The sequence below is a fragment of the Coptis chinensis genome, chromosome 7, assembly GCF_015680905.1.
Source record: "Coptis chinensis isolate HL-2020 chromosome 7, ASM1568090v1, whole genome shotgun sequence".
NCBI classification, from domain to species: Eukaryota; Viridiplantae; Streptophyta; class Magnoliopsida; order Ranunculales; family Ranunculaceae; genus Coptis; species Coptis chinensis.
The window spans coordinates 64,817,037-64,826,948 of record NC_141462.1 but is presented as its reverse complement, the minus strand read 5'-3'; the positions used below and the strand labels follow the sequence as shown (position 1 = coordinate 64,826,948).

At 36.6% G+C, this 9,912-nt stretch overlaps 1 long non-coding RNA gene across 2 annotated transcripts; it reads right to left on the bottom strand.

Moving 5' to 3' along the window:
- LOC147488410 (uncharacterized) lies at positions 1 to 2,363 on the bottom strand. Of its 2 annotated transcripts, XR_015202395.1 has the most exons (4): positions 2,278 to 2,363; positions 1,796 to 1,886; positions 647 to 1,029; positions 1 to 271 (listed from the first exon to the last, which is right to left on the bottom strand). It is a non-coding gene; the product is annotated as an uncharacterized LOC147488410 (long non-coding RNA). The 2 variants fall into 2 exon arrangements; XR_015202396.1 differs by lacking the exons at positions 1 to 271; positions 647 to 1,029 and adding an exon at positions 1,636 to 1,687.
- Between the last annotated feature and the right edge of the window lie 7,549 nt (positions 2,364 to 9,912).

Sequence of the window (9,912 nt, the reverse complement as noted above, 5' to 3'; positions counted from 1 at the left end):
TAATAAAAAACAAAACCACTAATCAATTAAACATTATTATAAAAATATAGACACTAGTCCAAATCCCAATTTAGAAATCAAACTTATATAGAAATGACTTCACCTAACCTAATCTTGGGATGTCTAATATGCTATCATATAATATCCCATTGTATTGGTCGTCACTGGTCGCCTGTTATTGCTCTCTCGAGTGTTCCCTCATCAGTTTTAGGGGTGCACATATGCAATTCCCATAACTTCTCCCACGATATCATCACTTATTTGACAAAGCCTGGCAAGAATTGAAAAAAGTGAGAAACATTACAAAATTTCTTATGAAACTTTTCATCGGGTTATGAGAACTGAAGAAATGATGAGTGGGCGGGTTAGTGTGGTGGGCAAATGTCAGCTCTTGCAATAGCACTTCCTCAGCTATTAGACCACTATTTGAATAAAGCTTATGGATAAGAACAACTAATTTCTATAGACGAAGGCATACTAAAACATTTCAGCCCATACAAATCACTTTAAGCCGACCCACAATGGTTTTTGTGACTTTACTAGCTCTAGTAAAATGTTTTTTGACAAAGGCATTAGGATGGAATACTGGTAAAAAAAAATGTCACAGAAGTTAATTAAACGGATGGTATTAGACAAAGATAAACACCTAGAAGAGAAGAGACCGTTGCTTTGTCTCCAGATCAAATTGCTTAGTTACCCGGTAGCCATGTCATCCAATTTTGATTGCAAGTGAAAGAAATAAGTCAATATTATGTTAAGGATACAAATAAATAAAGGTTTATTCATGAACCACACAAGGGTTACAAGTAGACACCTACTTATGCCGACATTTTTTTTTGCCTTTGGGATTATGACCTATAATCTCATTATTGTCACAGAAAGCACGTACTCTGATTTGAATGGTGCATTGGTAGCTCCAATAATAGTGCTAAAAGCAACATCTTGAAAAGGACCTGCCATCTTTCCTCGAGGAAACCATCGACCAATAAAAATCCGTCAGACACCACCTTCTTTCGGAAAATTCTTCACCTGCCAAAAAAAGCCAGAGTATGTGATTACTAAAATGTATCTGAACAAAAAACTCAAAGGAAATAATAAAATGACGAGACAGTAGTGTTGCTTGGTTCTTCTCAAAATACTGAGGTTAAGTTCCTACGACAGTTCAAATCTACCATGACAGGAGCAGAGTTCTACCTCAAAGTAAAATGTTGGTCTCATTCAGGATTGAGTGGGTTCGAATCTAATATTCATTAGTTCACGGTGTACCACTAATTTTAACATGTTTACAATAATTATGGCCTCTTTTACGGGGGGGGGAAGCGGTGTCTTAAATATAAACAATTACAATTGGGTGTCCTTGAAGCACCTTCAATAAGGTATCCTTTGCAAAAATTTAATTATCGAGGAATTATGAGTCTATGGTAGATGAGATAAAGACATGGAAACGCGTACCGAAGACCTTGACCACTTTGCCATTATTAGCAAAGGGGTCGAAATTTTCGATTGTATCCTGAGAAAAAAAGGTGTTGCATAGTCAAAAGAGCCTTACAAGTATATGACCTAATCTATTTAAGGTCCAAATATTGTTGTAAGAAGTTAACTCACTCTCGAGTCCTCCGGGCAATGAACTACTGAGAACAGTTCCATATCTTATTGCATACAACTGTTTAGGCCACAAGGTTCAAATCTTGAAGGCATCAACAATATTCTTGTAAGTTTGCAACCTTTGAAAAGAGTAACATACCCAGCAATTATCTTATGAGAAATAAGAACATTAAATCCAACCCCTTCTTACCAAGTTCCTAGAGAGTTATACCCACCAACCGGAATGACATAAGGTCTTTTTCCTTCCCTTATTAAGCTCTCCTTTAGCAATTAGTAAGCACCTGCAAAGAAAAGGGTGATACCTTTTCAACTGTTCAAAAAGGAAAGAAGTATAGTAATGCTGGACAAGGAAAACAAGATAGCAATAGTAATGGCATGAGCAGTTAGAGCCTTAGCCCAACAGTTCTATCAGGTCAGGCCTAGTTGGTCCAAACCTCCAAAATGATTTACCTTATATTGTAACTAAACAACAACAATTGAACCTTTTGCAAGGTATTTCCTTTTTCCTTTTTGAATTTCCAAATTATGGACTTTAGGTTCTTGAAGACTGTTAAATCCTTTAGTATAGTCTCAGATGGAAATGGTATCCAAACATACATTTTAATTTTTGCATGTAAAGGATGCACTTTCAGAGATAAAGAAAGCATTGGAACATGTTGCAAAAAGACAAACCTCACTCCCAGTATTGGCATACTCTTCCTTTGACACAAGATCAACATGAGCTCCCACTAAACGCTCAACAAGGAGGTTTCCGTCAATCCGAGTCCTTTGTCAACTAAAATCTGTGAAAAAAGCGTAAAAGAAAAGATGTGAACCAACTCTCCCACCTGCCCTGCGCAAAGTCAATAACAACTCTTCCCTCAAAGCGATTTTATCAAACTGACCTTAAATTTCTCATTCCATCGTGAGGACTTCCCACGAGTCCATCGAATAGTCTGTGCAACATCGATTTCATTACCATCCCACTATGTTCATCACTTATATGATATAACACCGCTATCTAATTATCTTCATGCTATCCTTGGCGAAAATGGATGTACAACTAAATTTTGTGAACTGTGATACTCGATCCGTTAGGCAATCCATGAGCCTGCGACATAAATAGAGATACATAACTTAGGCAAGCAATAACTCTACGCCCGTGGCATACATGGTTTCAAGCAACGAGAAAGCACGCGACTCGATTTGAATGGTGCCTTTCGGTAGCTCCAATAATAGTCTTTGAAAGCAACATCTAGAAAAGGACCGCCATCTTTCCCCGAGGAAACCATCCAAGATACCCACCCTTCTTTCCGACGGACATTCGAATATTTCGATGCTAGCTGAAAATACAAAACAAAGTAAAAAGCTTCGGTGTTTGTAAATTCTCTTTATTTTAACAATCTGCCCACTCGTTTCTGATTGTTTACAATTCAACAGATCCAAACTCATCATCACAAATCATCATATGAGCAATGTAGAATCACCAAATGCTTGCTATTTTAGACAATTAGTAGAATTCATATGATTATCTTAGTTGTTCGCACTTGATATAAGAGAAGCGGCAAGCTTTCCAAGCAATACACACACACAAGAAAGTGATGAAAAGAGTTCGAGATGTTCTCGTGGTACCTTAGTGGCTTAGCATAAGTGATAATCACATCATTATGGATAATTACTTGGTCTGGCGGAGGGGATAGTATCTAATTATGAAAACTGATCTGGCAGCATTATTTGCCTTTGTACACGATCTCTTCATCATCCACGTCATATTCTGGATTACAAAGACATCTGAACAATCTCCCTATGCCCTGCCACAGATTATATAACAACATCACATAGTAATAACAATTTTCTAATAGCTAAGTGTGAAATATGTTGTCTTCATAAGAGTGGCAAGTTCTTTTCTACTTGGCAGTGTAAAATTTTGACTAAATTTTAGTTAATAGAATGCAACACTCTGTAGGAACTTGGCAACCTACATAATAAAAGGGCAAGGGTAGTTTTTCTTTCCTGTAGTAAGGTAGATGTGAGAATAATTGGACATACCTGAGTGATTGTAGGAGTTCGATAAGAAAGTGCTCTTGGTGAATCCTCATCAGAAGAGCTATCAAAATTGCTTGCATCTTCATAAACATCAGAGTATGTGACTCAACATCACTTCGAGGGCCATTATCGTTTGTCTTAGATTGATGTTGAATGTCTTCTTGCAGTTGCAGAAGCTGGAAAGCCTCTGGATCATTTTTTTTTAATCAACAGTAAGCAAAATTCTATGAGTAAAGACCAACAAAATAGAACGCGGTAGAATGAAAATGAGATACCTTTTGCAGCTGTGACTTGTGACTTCCAGATGTGCCCTTTATTCCGAACCCAGTTCATCAAAAAAGGCACACCTAAATATATAGCTTTCTTCCCTAGCTCTTGTGCTACCTGTCTCACATATATGTAACTAATGGTGTGTAGAATATCAACTCCAAAAGCTGTATTTTCAACACATAAGAAAAGAAATCATCTATCATACTCTGACCATTTTAGTCACATGATTAGCTGGTTTGTGGTTTGTGGTTAAGTGGTAAGCCTCAACCAATTTTACTTTGTGGGTTTCTCATTAAATATCACAATTCGGGCAAGCCGAAGAGTACACAAGAATCAACCATAAAAGTTGGAAATCAACCATGGGTTTTACATTATAGTGAGAGCAGCATGAACAGAAATCCAAATAGAGGCGGTTCGAAATGCCAATCACTCTGGTACCCTAGTGAAAAGAAAACCAACTAAAATTTAATTTTGACGATGTGTTATTGCTATCCAGTTTTCTTTTATCTTTATTTTAATAGGATTATATCCAGTTTTCATTACAATAATAGTGTCAGTGTGTCACTCATCAAGGTAAATTTAACAAAGAGAAAACATCCTATATGCTTATTTGACTTGCTCGCTTATATATTTTGGAAATGGTTCTGCTTATAGACTTTCAATAGCATAATTAAAAATAAAAAACTACCCTGTGGCCTACACCTATTTAAAATTCATATATCATGGTTGGGTCTCTGGTTTATATATATAGGATTCAAACATGAATCTTGAATAAACATGGAATCGGTGTCCATTGCATTTGCTTATATAAAGTAATAATTAGATAATATTGAGTAGGATAGTCAACCTGCATTAGATAGCCGTTTTGCTTCATGTTGTTCGTAAGCAAGTTGCACGAATCCATCTTTGTCAAAATGTAGCGTATTGGTTAAGAAAATCTCAAAGACACCCTAGCGAGTTTTTTCCTCTCGTTCCTTTGGATAGCCCTCTGATCAAGTAATTTAATGAATGAGAATGTTAGAGAACATAGATTTTATTGAGAAGCCTTGATATTGAAGCCTACAATCAAATCCGGTAGCGTGTCTATATTACAAGGATCACCGGTGGAGCGGGCATTTGTGGTTACAACAATGTAATGAAATTTTACAAACACTTACCGCAACCTTTGTCATGTAGTTTTTTCGAAGTATCACTATCATTAGCTAATTCAGATGAAGCCATTGATGCTACTGCAAGGTGTCCAATGTAATCCTCGAAAAGTTCAGAAGAAAAAACAAGGGCAAAAATAGTAGTGGGGTCCAACATGGTCTCCTACAAAGATATGGGTATAATAGCTCAATTATCGCATTGTACAAGAATAAAAAAAAAAAAAAAAGCGACCCCATTACTTATGCAAAAGGAGTCACTATAAAGATGATGTTGTATTGTTATGAATAAACTCATGGGTGGAACTCCCCCTGAAAACCAGCTAACAAGGTGAGGGCACCCAAGTGCAAACCCTAAACGACCTTTGAGGAAAACCAGAAAAAACATTGGTACCACCTAACTCCTTCAGATAGAAAATTTCATATTTTCCAATAACAAATTAGAACTGGACAGAAGGCTCACCAGTAGGAACACCGTATCCAAGTAAGCATACTATATGAAAAGTGTCTCATTCTTATAAATGAGGGTGGAACCATCATCAAACTCTTCAAACTTTTCAAGAGAGAGGAGAGACACAAGAAAGTGTACTTCAAGATGTAGAAGGATGTGTCGCTAGCAATAGCCACTAAGTCACCACTTTTGACAAACATTTTTCCAACAAGATTATGAACCTCGCATGCATCAAACAATTACACATTTATTAGTGATATAAATGAAAATAAGAACTTCATATTAAAATAGCTAATAGAAAGAAAAAAGAAAACAAAGAAAAACTAACCGGGTTTACACATCCCCGGTGACCGACTACTAATTGCTCAAAATATCTTGACATCCGCCATCCGCACTTAAACTTAAATACACAAAAGGCCTTGGTTTATTTACAACAAGGCAAGTCACGACATAAAACCAATAAAAAGATTTGACAACTAAAGAGTTCATTATATTATTACAACTAGACAACCTAACCACATAAAAATTTCAAGGCATGACAACACACCCAAAAAGTTCCAAGTCATGGCAACCACAACCACATAAAAATATGTCTTGAGCTTCAACTAAAGCAGGAAGAGAAAAAAGTACAGAAATCCAAAAAAGGTCTAAAACCTACAAATATCAATCATACTTCAATCGCCCATCAAGCCAAGCTATATACCTTCCTTCAAGCCAAGCATTCAAAGTTTCATTACCATCTTGTGGACCATCATAAACAGTAGCATCGGGAACCAATACTTCATCAATATACACTCTTCTCTCTCCACTAACTAGAATTATGCCATGACAAATTTTTGCACTTAAATCAATAGACCCTTTAGCAACTTCTGTACCAAACTTATCTAGTAATGTGACTCTAGGCTGTTCAAGCGACCCAAAAGCAGGAGTCAAGTTCTGAGGGGTTGCTGGAGAATGGCGTTGAGCGGAACTTGAACCAACTTTAGTTCTGGGTGTAGTCACACCCATATGTGCTTTGGCATTGGCTGTCACATTATTGACTGTCATAGTATTGCCTAGTTGTTCTTTGAAGGAGAACTATATGCGGGTATAGATGAAGACATGATAATTTTAAAGTGTGGATTACATATTACTAACTCTAACCATTAACCGTAATTGCCAAGAAAAAACTGACCTTGAGCATTGATTTGACCTCAGACATGTCTGTCTCGACCTTTGATTTAAATGTAGCCACGGCCTCAACCTTTGCAACTGATGTAGCAGCCATTTGGTTGAGTAAATCGCTTGTGACAGTAGCATGTTGTAGCTGCTTCCTAGAAACATTAGAACCAACTCCACGAACATGGTTCTTCTTATCCTTGCCAAGTACTTCAGTCAATGCATCGGAGTCGATGTCTCCCGTGTCAGTCTCTCCAGATGCTAGTCTTCTTTCTTTAATTGCTTTCACTTGATCTTGCATTTAATTGTTTTTTTTAAAAAAAGCAATCAAATAGCCCAAAATATACCCGGTAGCAATCAAAAACTGAAGTTACAAAATTGAAGCACTAAAACTTCTACTCATATATTTTTCCCGAGCACTTTCCAAAACTGTTCCATCACTACATTCACGACCCTTAAGCCAATCATCAACTCGAGTTATTTTTGCTTGAGGGTTTTGTTGTTGCTACAGGCAAATAATCATTCCTTAGTAATAGTGCTTCAAAAAGGACGACAATAGTATTCATATCTATATACATAATCAAAAGGCTTAATAATTTAAAAAATGATACGTACCAAATCGTTATGCCTTTGGGAGAAGGTTCTCCTACCATTAGTACTACCAATAGTATTCATGGCCCTATTTGCCGCATTTTTTGCATTCCTTTCTTTTATTTTAGTCTGAAGCTCATAGTCGACAAAATCTACCCAAAGAGTAGGATTAATAGCAAGTGGGCAATTTTCCTTAGCTGCTTCAATGTTTTCAGCTTTCTCCAAAAACTTTGCCCTGTATGTCGCTTTCTGTGTCATAAGTTTTTGAGAATAATTTGTCTCGACCAACGGACGAGCTTCAAAGTTTTTGACATGAAATTCGAATTCCTCCTATCATGAGTACAATTGATAAGAAACAATATATTAAGACATAGCTTAGCTTAATGGTAAAGTTGATTATTTAATTAACACATTAAATAAATAAATAAAAATAATTACCGTCAAGGCTTTCCAATTTGCATCCTTAAAGCCACCATCCACTAGTCTCCAATCCTTGGTGTTGATAGGGATATTAAGCCTCACTTGGTTCCCTATTGCAGTTTTGAACTTGCTTGCATTTTGTCCAACAATTTGGCCATTAGGCCATAACTCAACAAGCACTTTCCTGGAGGGACCCATTAATTATGTCTTCTTGGATGACTGAGAAGTACATTGACCTGTGGGAGAAGAGGCATCTGATGTAGTACGGTGTGCAGTTGTACCACCTAATTCCATTATTTAAAAATAGCCTAACAATTTCCAACAACATTTGAAAACAAATTATTAAGGATTTCATAACACTTAAAATATGACATAACCAATTATTCAAAAGAGCGAAAAGAAATAAAAAGAATATGCACTATCAAATTAACCATAATATCCAAAATTAATTTTCCAAACTACTAGAAAATCTTAAGATGATCATAAAAAAAGGAAGGCAGGCATTTGAACATATTTTCAAAATTATTGCACACTACAATCAATGATGTGGTTCTAGCAGTGATCTCAAATGAGGTTGCTTTGCAAGAGTAGATTGGAAGTCTTCTGGTTCGGTGCTTCTAGCTTGTCCGCCGTTAGTCATTTTGCCTTGGTGAATGTATGACCACCCACCAATCAGGATATTTCAAATCCCTCGAATAGAATACTTGATTGGCTTCTTTGGCACAAATGGCTGGCTCATCTAACATTTTGTCGGAACTCTTGAGCCGATTAAAATTTACCACCACCAAGTTAGAGTCTGGGCATAACTTACATCCATTGGTCTTATCTTCCACCCTAACCCAATCACAATAAAACACCACTTCCTTGAAATTTGTGTAATTCACCTCTAGTATCTGTTTGATGACTCCATACCACCTAGCAGACGCATCGATAGGATTTTTATCTTTCCTACTTGATGTAAATGTAGTAATTGCACTCATGCAAATACCACAGTCTTGCGTAAGAACGGTTTCATCGTGAGACTTAGTAGAAAATACATAACCATTGCTGCGATACTTTCGAAAAGTTTTAGCTTTGAACAATGGCCCTCTAGCAAAGAATCACAATTCAGATGAAGTGTTGCCATTCTCCAACAACTACAGAGAAAACATACCACAATTCAAAAAGTGAAAATAACATAAAAACATAACTTACCATCCTAATTAACAAATACCTTATTATATAACCAATCGATAAAATCTGTTTGTATCTCTACTTCTGTCTTTGTTATCCCTTTTCTGCTGCCTCGAGAACTAGATTGCAAAGACTCACGATAGTCACTACAATTTATTCAAATAAGTTAGTATATATGTGTGAATTTATTAATAGGGAAGTAAACATTCATGCCAAAAACTAACACATGTAGTGATCATCAAGTCCATCGACTTCCAAACGTAGCCATCTACTGATTTTTACAAATTGCTCCTTCGACAAAATCACATCTTTACCTTCAAGCACAGAACCCTCATCGCTATATTCATCATTTTCATCTAGAAACACTTGACCATTGGTTTTGTGATTCTTGGGCAGTGAATTTGGAATGTACTCCATTGCATACCTAACAGACTTTGAGACAAGATACGACTCTGCAATCGATCCTTCAACAAATCGTTTGTTACTGGGTATATCTTTGCACTCCTTCATTAACCTAATTAAGTGATAAACCCATGAATGCATTTATTAATTTTATTTAAAAGCAAGGAAAAAAGAATTGGGATTGAAAAAAGGATTATTTACCGTTCAAACGGATACATCCAACGATTTTGAGTTGGTCCACACATTAATGCCTCATCAGCTAGATGCACAACAAGGTGAATGCTAATATCAAAAAATGATGGTGGAAAGTACTTTTCCAGCACGCACAACGCCTCTACAACCATGTACTTGGCATCTTGGATTTCTTTCCGAATTACAACTTTCGAACACAAAAGGTTAAAAAATAAGCTTATCTGATGAATAGCTTTATGCAAATCAGGATGAGTTGGAAAAACATGTTGAAGTAGCACGGGCAAAAGATATTGCATAGTCACATGATAGTCGTGTGACTTCATTACAAGCAAACCAGGTGGATCAAGACTGACAATGTTACTCAGATTAGATGAAAAACCGGGCGGAGCCTCAAAGTTTTCAAAGTTTTAAGGAAATCCATCTTCTCTGCTTTATCTAGGAAGAACGGTGCTGTAGGTTTAACTTGTTTCTCACTTGCAG